The sequence below is a fragment of the Numida meleagris genome, chromosome 6 (assembly GCF_002078875.1).
Source record: "Numida meleagris isolate 19003 breed g44 Domestic line chromosome 6, NumMel1.0, whole genome shotgun sequence".
Lineage (NCBI taxonomy): Eukaryota > Metazoa > Chordata > Aves > Galliformes > Numididae > Numida > Numida meleagris.
The window spans coordinates 39,919,639-39,936,388 of record NC_034414.1 but is presented as its reverse complement, the minus strand read 5'-3'; the positions used below and the strand labels follow the sequence as shown (position 1 = coordinate 39,936,388).

Genomic DNA, 16,750 nt, shown 5'->3' with positions numbered 1-16,750 from the left:
AAGGAAAGGAAAGGAAAGGAAAGGAAAGGAAAGGAAAGGAAAGGAAAGGAAAGGAAAGGAAAGGAAAGGAAAGGAAAGGAAAGGAAAGGAAAAAGCCACTGTGGTTTAATTCTGATATTATCTGTGTTGAATTTATACTAGACAAAAGTCAGTGGAGTTACTTCACCGTGTACAGTAGCATGAGGTTAGGATGGAGTCCTGCATGTTAAAACACTGTGTGTAAGTAAATACACACTTCTTTGTCGGTGCGCTGTATCTCTTTGTCTATGCATATTCAAGTGCATATATTTCACAGCTGCTGTCTGCATCATTCACTTCCAAAACCAGCATGCATTCATTTTCATAACTTTTTTCTTCTATTACAATATTAATGGGACTATCAATGGGAAAGGACAAGAGAAGCATTTTTAATGTTTATCTGACAGTTGCAAATTTCACTTGAGGTTGTTTACTGGGATCTGATTGTTGGCAAAGAGGAGTAGGGAAGGCAGCAAGATGAATGGGATCACAGGAAGAAGAGATGTATTTAGAGGCCCTCTTAGCACCATCTAAGAGTAATAGAAAGTCCTGTCTTACTTCTCCTTTACCAAGTCTTAAGTTTTAAACAGTAAAAGATGAAGGATTGTTTTAATTAACTTCTATCTAATCCAGGCAGCATGTTTAAAGTGAAACATTTTGCATTTAAGTATGTGAAAATGAGGCAAAGGTCTTTCTGTATATGTTCATTAGTTCCTTAATGGGAAAAATGGTTAGAAGTAAGAGAGAGTTTGTGGACTTGCAGATGAACCTGAAGTATGATGTCAGATGCTTTTGACCTTCAGTTCTAGGACTATATTGAGAGGAACTTATTTGTTATGGGAGGAGCTGAAGCTTTTCCCAGTTTTGCTTTGTGGTTTTACAGACCCAAAGTTTTATGGATCTGGACATTGTGCCTCCAAATTTTTCGTTACTGTAAACATTTTCTTCCAACAAAGAAAAAATACAAAAGAAAAGAACAACCAATGTTCTTGGAGTTCTGCTTCTTTGTCTTTTTAGTTTGTAGTTTAAAATGTTTATCTTTACGTCTCATTTTTTCAACTAGAAATGCAGAAAGACTAACTTTTCTTTTTGATGTTTCTATGAGAGTTTTTACATAACTGCACAGCGTTGCCAGCCAATGTTTAAGAACAGAATCAAGCATTGATAGACGGTAGACTTACACAAAAATGATAGCTTTAGAGTATTGTGTTCAGTCTCACCTGTTCTATCACAGGTGGCTGCAGAAATAGAAGCATTTCAAAACTAGGTAGCTAGCTAAGATATTTGGGAAAACAGGATGTTTCAACTGAGGGAAGATAGTTGGAGAAGAGTATGGAACTGTGAGGAGTAGGTTTAGTTTTCCATGCAAAATGAAATCCAAAACAATTGATATGTAGATTTTAATTGTTAGATACTTCTTTCTAGGAATTAGAGCTTTTGAATTCTTCTCTCCTGTTTTTTTTTCTGAATAGGCCTGAGTCTTTTGGTGAATTAAATCTTCTTTGATGCATCTTGCCTGGCCCAGCTGAGAAGCTTTGATGAGGACTTAGGCCACACCTACGAAGCACCATGGCAGCTCTTTCCTTTTCAAATGAAAAATATTAATTTTCCACAGGAAGCAGGTATGTTCACCAGTATTTTAATTATGTAAAAGGTAACAGATTTGGGGGAGGAATGGGAAGAACTTCCAGTTTTCAGTATGTAGAAAAAAATAGTTGTTATGAGACATGAATTCTTACTGTGTTTTGAAATACCAGAGTAAGGAAACACTAAATATGGAAATTGACAGACATAAAACCCTTGGAAAGGAAATCAAACAGCAAAATGGTGTTCTTAGTTGTAATGGGTGTTTTCTAACTTTTACTACCCAGAGGGAGGCAGAGATATCAGTAGAGACCTCAGCCTGGTAATTCCACTTGCTGTTTATCGATTACCAGCACTCATTTCTATTCAGTGCCAAGTTTGGGTTAATTACAGTAAGGTTGCTTTCAATTGTTAGGTTAATTACTGTTGAGTATTCCCTGTTGTCATTGCCCTCTGAAGATGAGTCTGATGCTGGCCCTGTTTACTTCCTGCAAAATCCAAATTCACACTGAGACTAAGGAAGTATGGATCTGTACTTTATTAAAAAGTCAGTGTAGCAGCATCGTTGCACATACTTCTATTATCTAAGGCTTCCCCTGCACTTTTAACCAGAGGAGTATAGGCTGGGAGCATCCCTGTCCACGTGTCCTTGCTATGCTACTTTACACAACAGGCAGTGCAGTCTTAGCATACCTCTGGGCTCCGCATGCAGCTCTCCTCCTACTAAGCCACTGGTGGCTGCCTTCAGAGCTGGAATCTCTGCAGAAGAAGTCCTACCCATTCATTTAATACTTTTGGGGAAGTATCATCTCACTTACTGACCAACTGACTGCTGGAGCCAAAGCCTACAGATTGGCCTTTGGACTCCAGTTCTTCAAAGTGTGACAGCCTCAGCAAGCTACCAGCATAAAAGTAGCATCAACAGGGCCTTTGTCTCTTGTAAGCAACTGTCTACCTCCTCAATCCCAAATCATTGCATCTTTCTAAACTGAATCCTGTTGAATGGATTTAGTGTGTCCTTTTGTGCACATACATAATATGGACACGTGCACATAAGACAGCCTCATATATAGGGCTAACCATTAAATTTAAGCCCAGAACCTATGTGTTTAGAAACACATGCTAGTGAAGTCAAACAGTTAGTATTTAGAAAAAGCAAGTATCCTGTATCAAAACTGTGAGGGAAGATTTACTACGCTACTTCTATTTTCAAAAATTCTAAATAAATTTAAATTTGAAATTTGGTGTTCGCTGATGAGCTAGGTTGGTAGTATTCAGACTTACTCCTGTGATTTGCATGGTTGGGAAAGGAGGAAATTTTGGAGCATAGTGAAGTTTTTCCAGAAACCACAAGCTTCTTTTGCCTATCTGCTTGGAGAAAATGTAAATGTGAATATGTTTCCTGGTGATTGTCCAGGTGATAGCCTCTTCGGCATTCCACTGAACGGCCACCTGTCTGCCTGTAATAAATGATGGCTATAAAGTGAAGTGATTGCAGCTGTGATACAGCCAGAGGCATTTGTTTATATTCTTATAATATGTATCAGATTGAATAGAAATTATCACTTACAATTGACAAATGGAGAGTAGAGATAGTTGGTGGGTATGAGGAAGCTCAGCCAGAGCTGGGCCAGCTGCAAACTTTCTTTGGTGAAGGCTGTCTGCAGAATGCAGGTGTTGAGCCAGCCAGTGATTAATTGTGGGGCTGGATGCTCACTTGTGTTAATGATCCACATGTCTTTGGATCACAGCACATGGTCCAGAAAGCCTCATGTTGCTTCTCAGAAAGGATCCCAATTGGTAGAATCTGCAATTTTGGGGGCATGTGTAAGTAAGTAAATGGTGGCCAAATTAGAGGAGTATTCCTGGATATTTCTTTAGGAGAAAAGTATTGCTCTGTAGTGTTATCTCTCGATGTATAAGTAGTGTATGAGACCAAGATTGCTGAATCTAAGCAGAGCACCCATGACTGGATGTATCATATGTTACTGTAACAATAATACTGTTAATTAAGCAGGGGAAATGTCTGTTCCTTAGACCTCTTTCTGACCAAAAGAGTGGCTTGTATTACTAGTTTCCTGAATGATTGTGAATGGCTTTTCCTCTTATCTCTGTGTAGACACATAACTTTCTCTTCTACACTGAGAATCTGACTATGTCCAAGTGGAAAGCTTCAGAACTGATCACTGGCTGGAAAGATGATCAAGTACATTGCAAATTTGCAAACAAGGTGAATGTTTTAGGTTCCTGACAGCATTTATCCCTTCGCCAAATCTTGAGGGGGAAACTGGACCTGAAGAAAAATCTTGGACCAAAGATGGAAAAACAGTTTCCCAAGACAAGCAATACCATCACTACTGCTTGGCATAAATTTGAAAGTAGACTGGACAAATCTCTAGAAGCTGTGCAGCTGTGCAGGTAGAAGTGGTAAATTAAGTGCTCTCTACAAACTGTTTGTCTTTTTTAAAAGTCTACATTTGAAAAGCGATATCTACAGGTATCTGTAGTGATACGCCATGTTCTTATTTGTTGTCTGAAGCTAGCTCGAAGTGGAGACATTGAAAGAAATCTAGTAGGAGTGGCTAAGGAAGCAAATGCAAGCAAGAGTGCTGTAGTTCAGGTCAGTTCCATCCAATGAACATGTGTTCCATTTGGGTATGAAACAATAAAGGTAGTATCATAATCTATAGATCTTTTGTAGATGAAAAAATATGGGACATGCTGCAAAGCTCTAGCATTGAGTTAAACATCTTCTTACCCAACCTTTCGTTTCTGAAAATATTACACCAACAGTGTTTTGTGAGTCTATAGAACACAGAACTGATCTGAATGAAAGCTCACAATGAGCAAGGCCTAACACATAGCTACTGCCAGAAGTGAGAGTAGACTCTGTTGTTAGCTGCCTTTTTGCTCATCTTCCTGTTTTCTGAAGTGCTTCCTAGTGCCTGGTAAGGCAAACTATCCTCTTGCTCTTGCAGTCTTGCTCTAAATATGTCCTTTCAGCTTGGTAGAAAACATGTGTCCCAAATCATTGGGAACTCGAACTCCTGCTGGTTGATGAATTCAGAGAGTGCTGCCAGTCAACCCTGTGCTAGGACTTTCAACTTGAAAAGAAATACTCTCTTAATTAGCTGCTCAGAGACTGAGTTACTGTTAGGGAGAGTGTTAAACATGAGTTGGATAATTGAAAACACTAAAAAAAAAATAAAATCATTTTATCAATTTCTTCTAATTTATTAACTCCAGTGATAGCTGTTACATTTGGTTTTCCCATCAGCAGAAGAAGCTATTGGATACAAATGAACTAATTTTTCTTGTGCTGCTAGCAACTAAAAGGCAAATGATGCTTTGTCTGGCTTCCATGGGACAACAAACTTCTGTCTGCAGATCCCCTGGCTTTGGCTTGCTTTGCTGTCTTACATTTCATTCCACATTGTGCATTTGTGCAGTGAGAAGGCTTTTTGCCAGAAATCTGGCTTAGAATGAGCTACTCTGCTCACTCATGCCTGATCTTGCTAGGACAGACAGTTCCTTACAAAAGTTTATAAATCATAAACCCATGGTGTGATCAATACAACCCTTCTGTATTGAAATTTCAATAATCAGCTTGCTCAAGCAGGTAGAAGGCTGAGCTGGGTACATATATGCACTACAAGTCCTGCTAGGTCTATCAACAAGTTGCTTTCAGGCATTTTGTCACCGATCCTGGCACTCTAAATCTCTAGTACAGTAATTTAGATGTGTTTCTGTTTGTGAAGCATCATTCAACAATAGGAAATGATTTTTATCCCTTTGTTCAGAATGATGTGCTTTCTTTAGCTTTGATGTCACAGCTGTGGGTTTGTATTCCTGGTTATGTCACTGAGAACTCGATATTGGTCTCTGCATTATAGTTTCCAATGCGGCAGTAATGCCTTCTTCTGAAATTATTCCAAAATCTTCAAGCATGTAAACAATGCTTTGTAAGGGAAAAAAAAAAAAACCTATTAGTCTTAATGATAGAAGAGTAACTCAAAAATCCCTTTCCTAGTTTCTTAATAGCTTTTCATTTCAAAAAATTAAATTGTCCTTGTAAAGCTTACAAAAGCAGAACTTTGACACTTACTGTAAATTTGAAATCCTCTCAGTAAGAAAAAGCTGTTTATTACTATAGCTTTACCATACCTTCTTTATATACTACATTCACCAATTCAATTCTTGTCCTCATTTAATCTAAAGGAGCACAGGACCAGGTTTTGAGGGGGAATGTAAGGCAGCCTGCATTTATCTATTAACGTCTGTTACTGGGAAGAGGAAGTACTTATAACTTTACTTAGTGCCTAAATGCTGCTTTATCATGGTATCATGAGTCTGTGCAATTGTAACCATTATAGTAGATACAGTATTGCAGCAATTAGGTGTTATCTCCTAAATATATTTGTTGGCAGGTCCTGATACCTATAAAAACAAACAAACAAAAAGAACCACCAAAAAACTTGTAAAAAAATAAAACCTGGTCTTTAGTGAGTCACCTCCTGATGGAACATAAGTGATCTGAAGCTCACTGCTGTTGCATTTTTCTGTCTGGTATTTAATTAATTACTTAGTTTCTGCAGTTTAAGTATATCCATGCTTACTGGCTTTAAAGTTTAACTCAGTAGCACCTTGTGCGTTCTTACTTTGTTCTCTTATAACTGAAATTGGAAGTATCTAATGTAATATTCATTTAGGAACACTTATTTTCATTCATTTGAGCTAAAGGAGCATTTAATATGAAGTAGAAATAGATAACAGGCAGTGACAGCATATCTCAACAGTATATGGTGCTGAATTCATTAAACCCTCTGAACTCAAATTAGCAAAGTTTCGGGAGATACAAAAGACTGTGAGCTATATTGATTATGTGGCTGAACCATGGATATTTTCATAGCTGCAGAGGCTTTCCTTTCCACAGAATCACAGAATTGCAGGAGTTGGAAGGGACCTCAAGAGATCAAGTCCAACACCCCTGCTAAAGCAGGTACCTTACAATAGGTAGGCAATCCAGATGGGGATTTAGTATGTACATAGAAGAAGACTCTACAGCCGCTCTGGGCAAATGATTGTAGTGCTCCTTCATCCTTACTGTAAAGATGTTCTTCCACACGTTTGTACAGAAGTTTCTATGTTCAAGTTTTAGGGCATCACTCCTTGTACTATCACTGCACACCACCAAGAGCCTGGCCTCAGCCATTTGCCTCCCACTTCCCTTTAGATATTTATAAACATTTATCAGATCTCCTCCCAGTCTTCTTTTCCTCAGGCTGAGCAGACCCGGGTTACTCAGCCTTTCCTCATACTGGAGATACTCCAGGCCCTTTATCATCTTGGTGGCCCTCCACTGGACTCCTTCTAGAAAATCCCTGTCTTTTCAGAACTGGGAATCCCAGAACTGGACACAATATTCTAAATGAGGCAATTATTCCTGCCCAAAGTTTAAGGACTGACTGCACCCCTAAACCTCTGCACTGCTTAGTGGGGAGAGGTAGAAGAGAGTGGATGGGTTTTGGGGAAGATGTTTTTAGTTTGCTTTTAGTTCTCACTGCTCTGGTCTGTTAGTATTAGGCAATAAATTATAGCAGCCTCTCTACACCGAGTCTGTTGTGTCCATAATGGTAACTGGTAAGTGATCTCCCTGTCCTTGTTGTATTTTCTCTTCTTCCTTTGAGGAGAAGGACTCCATCACTCCTGTGATGGAGTTTAGCTGTCCATCATGGTGAAACTGCCAGAGGAGCTGAGCATGGTTCCTCAGCATGCTTCCTAGAGGAAAGTGTCTCACCTCTGCTTTTGGCTGGTGAAACTTGCAATCCTTGTCTTCTATTTTCTCACTGACAGAATCCATGAGAACTATAGCAGCCTGAAGCAACTGTAAAAATTTGAACAAAAATTTGTGTAGTGCGGTGTCCTGTTAAATAATGGCCCTATTGCGTCCTTCTGGGAAGAACATCAGTGTTTGGTCCCTGAAGTGTGTGCAGAAATGTAACCAAAATACCTTTAGCCTGCACTTCTTCTTTCCCCAAAGATCCTGCATAGATGTGGTGGCCATTCCCTCCACAGTACATCAGTGCTGCCACTACTCTGGATTACTGGATAGGAATCTCTTGTAACATCTTGTAACATCTCGTGTAACATCTCTTATGTAATACTTTTGCCCTGTGTGAGGGATGTGTTCTTTGACAGTACAACTCAACATACCCTTAGTGCATAATCATGCTCTGGAGCTGACTTGTGACAGTGATAATCAGTCTCTCTCATTATACTTGTTCCAAGGGGATGAAGGAAACTAAGCATTATGATGGGAAGTGACAACAACTAGTTGGAGCTACATGCAGACCAGTCAGCTTTGTCTGCTAAGCAAAAGAAAATTTACTGAGAGATGGATAGCTTTTGGATCCTGACTTGCAACCACCAGCTCACACCACTAGTCAGTGCTTCCTGTTCTCTTCGCCTCTTTCCTCTTCACTTTAGTTCTTCCTTCTGCCTTCTGAACCGATTCCAAGAGGAGAGAGCTAAGAACGCAATAACTTTGGGTAGGAATCTTTCCCCTGCACCCTCACTCCCCACTCCCCTTCCTGTCCATACAAGATTGATAATGAAACCAATACCTTTCACCGGCGTAATTTTCATATTTAATGAGCGTGACTCAAAAACTATTACATTAATTAGTCAAATCCCACAAATCGTTAATGGTGCTCGCAGTAATTAATATTGTATTCAATTAAAAGCTGACCTGTTTCAGGTGCCTTCCCCTGGTTTGGGGAGCTCTTTGAAGACAGCGTATGTTCCAGTGCCTGAGGCCAAGACTTTTATTTTGTTCCAGTGGTGGGCAAGGAGATATTCTTTTCTGTTTTGCTTTTATGTTTTTTTTTCCTCCATGAACATATGCTGGTTTCTCCCCCCGCCTCCATCTCCAAACATGCTGCTATCACTATACAGACAACCTGCTTGCTGTGATTTATGGGGTAGTACAGTGCGGGGCTCACAGACTGGAAAATTTCCAGTTTACACAAGAATTCCCTGAAAAATGAGCTTGGTTAATTTATTTCTTTCATTAACGAGTTCGAACTGTGAGATAATCTGAAACCCACTACCCTCCCCTCCTCAAACCCTGAGAAGCTCAAAAGGCCCCTGTTCTGCTTCTAGAGAGCCCAAATTCACTCCTTTACTAGTTGTGGGCAAAAAAGTATGTGATTGAAACTTACTTCTGAAATTTCTTTATAGAATTTGTTTGTTTTCCTTACTTGAAGGGGAAGGGTGGAGGTCCCAATGTTAATATTTTGGGCCTATTTTAGTGGTCTTGCTGCTTTATCCTGCTGAAGCCCGTGGTTTTGCTGCTCACTGGGTCTGCGAGAGCAGGGTGCAGTCCTTGAGCTAAGCCTCTGTTTTAGATGCCTCTCCTATTCAGCTGTGGTTCACTGGCTGCTGAAGACCCACAAAGCGTATCCAGTACTTTCCTGTGCTGTTTCCTCCTGTTCAGTAGAAGGTGATGAGTTGTACGTAGGTCTAGTCCTGACGCTCCTGTGCACTGTTGATTTGGACACCACTGGGTACAGTGACCTTGCTGTGGGGAGTTGTTACCTCTCATCCAGAGCTATTAACAACTCATTTTTGCATTTCCTTTCCTCCTTTCCTTCCAACAGTTATGTCTATTTTCAAGTGCTCCACAGTGTGTCTGTTCCATGCTGCATGGGTTGGAATATACTTGCTCGTCCCTTCAGCAGATTCACAGACCTTGTTGTAACTCTCTCCTGTTTTCCTATGTTCTGCCATGCAAAGAACCAGTACTGAATACAACCATAAATCTTCTCACTAATGTTGAAAAAAGAGAAGTTACTATCATTCATCTGTCTCACAACAATTGTCTTTAGATGCATGGTAAAACAGTACTTGTAGTGAAATCGTCCTGCATGCTTTTGAACAATATTGTATCTGCTCTGACCAAAGGATTTTCCACCAGATCACTGCTCTCTAAACAATTCTCTTTGATCCTGTATCTATAATGTGTTATTTTTCCCTACAAATAGGTATTTATCCATACCAATCTTCTCCAGAACAGGAGAGGGGGGATTTATGTGGGGGGATGTATGTGAAAATGTACAAACCTCTTAACAGGAAAAGCAGAAGAATTCTTTAACTCTTGGTCACTGTACTTAAGTAGTCTCAATCTAAATGTAAGCTCTAAGGTAGGTGGACAGAAATCCTTTTGATTGCATTATATCAAGTATGCAAGGCAAGGCAGCTAAACCATGAGAAGAAACTTGTGTGTGATTATTGCTTGATAAACTTTGGGTGAAAGAAGAGAAAGGGTCCTTTACATTTGAGCTGCTTATCCTTCTAAGGTAGAAGGAACTAAAAGTACGAGTTGGAAAATGTTTCTTCTGCCTCTGATTCATAGGACAGTCCCACTCCTTTAATATAATGCACAAATGACAAATTCAAGTGAAAGTTACTGACCACCTCCTGAGAGAATCAGAAATATGTAATTCAGCTCTTCTGCCTGGGAAAATCATGCTTCTAGATCAGAAGACATTAGGGTAGTACATCTCTGTATATGTTTTTTTTTTTCTTTCTCTTTATTTAGTTTGTCAAAATACTGCCTGCTGAGAACGTGACTTTGCAGAGAAACTCATTTGGAGGCTAGATGAAAACAAACAATCTGGATGCATATACATTTTATTATTTAGAATCTTTATCAATTAGTAAACCACAAGGGACTGAGGTTGATATATCTAAGGTTGATACATCTAAAAAAAGGAGAAGGAATGAAGAACATCACCCTGGGATATGGTCCACTCTATAGCAATTATCCGTTTCACCTATTTGCAAATACAATGCTATTCTTAGCAGCTCTATGTCAGGCTCCTTCCAGAGGCTCTGACCAGGTACACCTAATGTACAGTTCCTAGTCTTCAGACCTTATCCTTCAGAAAGGCAATTGTGTTTTAAAAATGGTTCAGATTTGAATTTTTCAATTCTGGCCTTTTCCTTAAATCAATTTGCTTTGTCATTCTTTTTCATATGAATATTCTCTTTTGAGTATATCCTGTATCTTGTTCTTACATCTGTTGAGTTCTAGCCAGCATAATACTGCTAATTTGTGCCCTTTTCAGTCAGCAAGAATTTCAGAAGCATGTGTTTCCTCACCACTTATAGGGAAGATGGCATTTTTCCTTGCCACAATAATGTCAGGCTAAGTCCATTGTAGTTGATCTTCTGGGGAAATTTCATTGGCATAATCAGTTCTGTAAACCTGTCTCTAATGAATCTATACTGACAGATGCATAAATACAGGTATGACTGCTGAAATCTGGTCATTCACAACCACGAGGAGACTGTCTGAGATCATAATGTTCCTGATACTAGTTAACTATTTCCAGCAGAGCAGCACTACACTTTAAAAAAAAAAAAAACCTTTAAGGCAACAGTTTGCTAGAAATCTTTTCCATGCTGGCTTCAGCCATACGTTCCCTGGCTGTTTATAAAGCATAATTCATTTTATCAGTGTCTTCTTCATTGTTTCTTTATCGTACAGCCCTTTGCCTGTTGTCTACTAAATCTTCTAGCCTTGAGCCCAGAGATCTTTCTTTCACATTTTTCTTTCCAAAGGCTGAATGAGTATCTCCTTGGCTAATGGCCAACTTGTAGCTACCCAGAAGCCTCCTGATTTGAGAGGCTATAGAGTACTTGCTTTATTTCATATCTGGTGTGTCTTAGTTCTAATCTCACATGTACAGGGACATTGTCTTGAGTTCACATCAAGTTGTCTGCAGTCCAAGTTCTGGCCTGATGGAAGATGCCTGAATTCGCTTTACCTGTGAACATCCATGTACACCATCATAACATTTACATCTAAGGTTACCTTTCCCTTTTTCTTCCAGCTGAAGCACCTTTCCCCTCCTCATTTCTATTGCAGTTCCATCATACCCTGGAGCAGCTGCTGTTATTTCATTATGTTCTCCTCTGGGACAGAAGCAGAATTCTTCCTCTTTATGGTATGGAAGTCACCTCTTTGGGACTGAGCCACAGTTGTCAAGAAGAGACCAGTAGCTGTGGTCCAAAGCACATGTGGTTCTGTTAGTTCACACAAACTTTTTTCTAGTTTACGAAGGTCCATAAAGCCTTATCTTAAATACAGCAAGGACAAACAATAAGTAGAATTTTCTGTCCTGATAAGACAGACTAATGTCCAACCCAGATCAAATCTCTCATCTTCCTCCTGAAGCACTCTCACTTTGCTTCATGATTACTTTCAGCTTCTGCTGCATACGTCTCTACCAATTCATGCTGTTACTGTTGTGTTTTATTTCTCTAGGAGACCAAAGCAAGAAACTCTGATTTGAAAGGCTTTTTTTCTTGTTACCCATTGTCTTGGATGGAACATCTAGAGGTGGCAAATGCAGCAGCATCCAGGACTAGTCTTGTAAACAGATGTTTATCAGCAGCCTCAAGCACAACATGACATGTTATGATCTTTATCTAAGAACTGTTTTGACACCCTGAAGAAGACAATCTTCATATTACCCCCATTTAATCAATGACAGTTGGATTAAACAGCCCAACACTTGGCTTTCTGGATGAGAATATCTTTCAGAAATCAGAAAACACCTGTTCTTTTCCATTCACAATGCTGTGGAGTTACCTCTGAGGATGGGCAGTACTCATGCATAAGGCAGGCAGTTGTGAACTCTGAGTATGTATCTCTGTGTATATATGTGTGAGTGTCTCCATTCCCAGTACAGGGAGAAAATCCAACAATATTTCACACAAATGAGAAATGTTATTCTGCAGATTAAAGCCATGCAGAGCCTGGTTTTGTCTTTATTTATGCCTTTCTATTTCCTTCTCTGCTGACATGGGTGCACATGCCAGGAAGCACTGAAGGACATAATTGGCGTTGTGAAAAATTATTAGGAAGCCAGGACGTTCCCTTGCAGTGATCCCCCCCTTCTCTTTCCCATCTGTCACCATCTAATGTGACAAAGTTTTTATCGGGCATTGAGGCAGAGGAGATTAAAAGTAAATACTGCAATCAGGAAGCAGCTGGGGGGAAAATGTAACACATTTCACACTAAGCTGAACAGCTCATCAACTTAGCCTTGTATATCTACGGCGGATGAGAGGGAGGGAGCGCTGCAGGGGGATGGTGTAACGCAACATGCTCCTCCGCACTGGGAGGCTGAAGAGGATCATGTGTTTTCTTATACAAATAGGATTCATGCTTTCTGACACTAGCTTTGGAAAGGAAAAAAAAAAAACAATCAGGAGTACAGTTTTCCACTTGCTTTTGTAACAAACTTCTTTAAAACACTGTTTTCTCACGCCCTGATTTACAGTTTTTAGTACTCCCTTTATGCTTTACCAATGATCCTACGTAGTGCCATGCCTGCATGTAGCTCTGGCTGCTGTGGGCTCCTGTTGCACCATCTCTGGGGAAGGTTTGTTGGCTAAATGGAAGCTATTGTGTACAGACAGATGCAATTATTTTGTAGGCTTGTGAAGTTGAACATTCTGATCTTTGGATTGCACTGTGCTAAGCACTGTTATATTTTGTCTAAACTGATCTGCTTGGAAAGTCTGGGAAACTTGAAAATTTTATGCCACGTTGCTTTATTCTTATTTTTGTGTATAAAAGTTAAGGTATTTGAGCACTACCTGTCATGTTCTCTTCCAAAGCTTTTAGAAGTCAGTGCTTTCATTTGCAAAATATTGGCTATATCTTCTTCCTTTTTGACAGCAGTGACATGATGTGAGCTTGGTGCTGGTGAACAAGGTGTAGGCTGATGCCTGTGGATGGCTGAAAGAATATTCTCTTTATCCTTGGGATAAATAAAGCTGTACAAGGTGATACAGGCTTCCTTGGCATCCCTGTCCTTCTGAATGTGACTTCTGCTATGGAAGGAATGGATTCTCCTAGACTGGGGAGGATCTCAGTCTCCAGCATTTGTTTGATCCTTGACTCTTCCACTGAGTGTCAGTAAAAGTTCAATTTATATTATTTATGCTGGCATTTCAATGTGAAGTAAAAGGCTGTTTTGCCAGGAAATGGACTCTGACCCTGTTGTCTTAACTATGTGTTTTGACAGGTTTTATTTAATTTAGAATTACTTTATGACTTGTTCCTCAGTGTTGATGAGATGCTCTGTGGTTGTTAGCAAGTTTTCAAAGAAGAAAAAATCGTAAAATCTTTTCAACTACTTGCTGAGTAATTAGATCAGACAGTGTCTCTTCACATGAGATGAGCTTATTTTTCTGTGCCTGTTTTCAACGTGTCCTAAGTCAGCCATTGTAGTTTGGCATCATGTTGCTCATTCGTACCCTGCTCTGGTTGTGTTCCTCTGGGGTCATACAGTTAGAAAAGCTTAGGTTGTGTAATCCTTGACTAAGACCGTGTTCTGTCCTCAAACAGTAACTATAGGATGATTCTTTGGCTTCTCTGAAGCTTCTGAATAGCAGATTGTAAGAATTTCTTGCTATTCTACTGGTACACCTGTTTTTCCTTATAAGAAGTTGGCTTTGATCTCACGAGTTTGTCATTCTTTGTTGATTACACAATCCACCAAAAAGGACAGTTATGGAAGTCTTTGCTTTTTAAACTCTTGATTGGTAGCAAGCGTGGAACCTTTAACTTCTGGTGTTAATTCCAAATAAATAAATCCTGCCATTGGACTGCCAGCAATGCATGTTTTGGCTGTACTGAAGTACTGATGTTATTGGCTAAGGAACTATCTCCATTATATGAAAGGAGTGAGATAAGGGTTTAAAATATGGTGAAGAGTCATCATTATGCTTTTCCCAATATTCCTGCATTATCAAAAATAGTCAAGTTATTGATATTTGTTTTTCAGTAGGTCATATGAGCTACTTCTTAGTGTTTAACAGCTAAATTCTGATAATGCTCTCTGCAAAAAGCAAGTACTTGACCTCATTATGTTACTACTTATTTGCTCTCATGCTGATAAAGTTATTATAAATAAATAAATAAATAAAATAAAATAAATAAAGTTATTATTTGCTCTCATGCTGATAAAGTTTACCTCAGGTCTGTGGGACTTGGTCTGGTCCTCTGTGTCGCTGTTTCTCCAAACATGTGAAGGTCATTTTCATCTTACAGGCTAGAACCAGGAGTCTCACCCTTATTCTCACTCCACTCCTAGTTACATCAAAGCCGGAAGGAGGACAGTGAGCCATGATGGCATGCAGAACATAAGACATGAGAGGAATTAAGTGAGGAAGGAGGTTGGAAAAAGTGCTCAGTGGGCAGAGGAGTGTACGGGAGAGGATTGATTGGGCTGGGACTTGAAAACCTACTGAGATTAAGATCCCACAGTCTCTCTGGAGAACATGTTCCACTGTTGAGTTATGGGGAAAATGCTTTTCCATGTATTCAGTTAGAACCTCCCTTGCAGAAGATGGCCACAATTTATCATCCTTATCCCCCTGAACTGAACAGATAAGTCAACTGGGTAACGTTCTTCAAAACATCAGTGCAGAGCATCATGCTATGGCTAAATATCTGGTCATTAGTATTACCATTCTTCTGAGTCTAGAAGAAACTCATGCAACCTATCTTGATGGCTTCTAGTAGTCAACTGATTGTAGCTTTCTGCTTAATAGTGTTTGTGGTTGTTGTTATTGTTTGTTTTTTAAACAAGAAGTAACTGTCTTTTAAGCAGCTACTGCCTCAGGATGCAGTTGCATGCAGGTAGGCTTGGACCTTGTAGATGACCTCTGCAAGGAATGCTTTGCTGCAGGAAGCCCTGTGAGTGGCACAGAAAGTTGCGCTTTCAAAGGACTAGGCAGATGTTTTGCTGCTAAATATTCTGCCTTTTGGATAAGACATAAAACTGAGGTTCTGAACACTTGCGTATTTTCATAAGTGCTTCCTGGCTCTCTCCTAGGTGTATTATAAAGAGTGCTTGTGCTTTGTTTGGGCAATACCAAGTACCATGATGAAGTGCAAGTAACTCAGTGGGATTTATACGAGCTTATGAAGCGGAGAATAAACCCCATAGTTTGCACAGTAAATCAATTTGTAAAGCGCTTTGGGATCTTTCTGGATGAAAGGCGCTATATAAATGTAAGCCATGACCATTCATCATTATTGAATATGAAATAGAGATATACACTCTATCAAGCTAGCAGCAATAGGCTTGGGCTCATGATTGCTCACAGGGCCCAATCAATCATCAGATCACGACATAATGCAGCTAGAATAAAAAAAAAAAAAAGGAAAACTCACAGCAAATCATTCCAGGCAATGCAATTAATGGGCATCCAGTGTAAATAGTGATCTCAGGGAGACTGGGCTTTTCCTGAGCAGTAGAGTTGATGCCAGAGCCATACAGTGTGAAAGAGAGAATTACTAATCCAGTATTAGCAGGGAGATTCCTCACCAGCAGTATGCCATATAGACATTCACTGCAGTTAGACTAAAAAGACTTTGTGACTATGGTTTTCAGAATTGCCTTTTTTTCCTCCATTTGGGAAGTGAAACTGAAAAATGTTTTTTTTTTATAGAAAATGTTAGACTGTGTTCTATACTGAGTCACAGAGATGCTGTTCATTTTATTTTATTTTATTTTATTTTATTTTACTAAGCTGTAGCCCAGGCATCTAGCCTTGGTTGTTATCTGCAGAATCTATGGCTTCTGCAACACAGTGTGCACCAAAAACAGTGTTCATAAGAAATGAGGACTGGGACCAGGCTGCCTTGCGTGCAGGGTGTGTAATCTAATTTATGTTGCTTATCCTTGGAGAGACTGACTGCCATAATGTGCTCTATTTTATGCCAATTAAGAGGAATGAAATGTAGGCTGCTCTAGTACTTGGCTTCAAGAGCCATGCAAATTGAGAGCTTTCTGCACTCAGACAAGAGCTCCTTCTGTCTATGTAATTGCCTAATGAGAGAGGGCAATACCTGGTGTGAACTTCCTCTCCTTGTTACTTCAACTGCGCTGATGTGACTGTCTCTAAAATGCTGTACTACTACAAGATACAATATTCTACTCTCATTTTCTGTTTGTTCTCTATTACCAAAGCAAGATTGAAATTTAATAAAATTTAAGAGAGGGAAGTGAACACTGGAATAAGACAGTGGGGGAAGGGGGTGAACAATCTCATTACATAAAAC

At 39.6% G+C, this 16,750-nt stretch overlaps 1 long non-coding RNA gene across 1 annotated transcript in view; it reads left to right on the top strand.

The window, feature by feature from the left end:
• LOC110401733 overlaps nt 1-16,750 on the top strand; it is a 74,492-nt gene that overhangs the window by 54,888 nt on the left and 2,854 nt on the right. Inside the window, exon 5 of the long non-coding RNA XR_002440563.1 lies at nt 1,491-1,640. This is a non-coding gene — a long non-coding RNA (uncharacterized LOC110401733). The remainder of the gene's footprint in view (nt 1-1,490; nt 1,641-16,750) is intronic.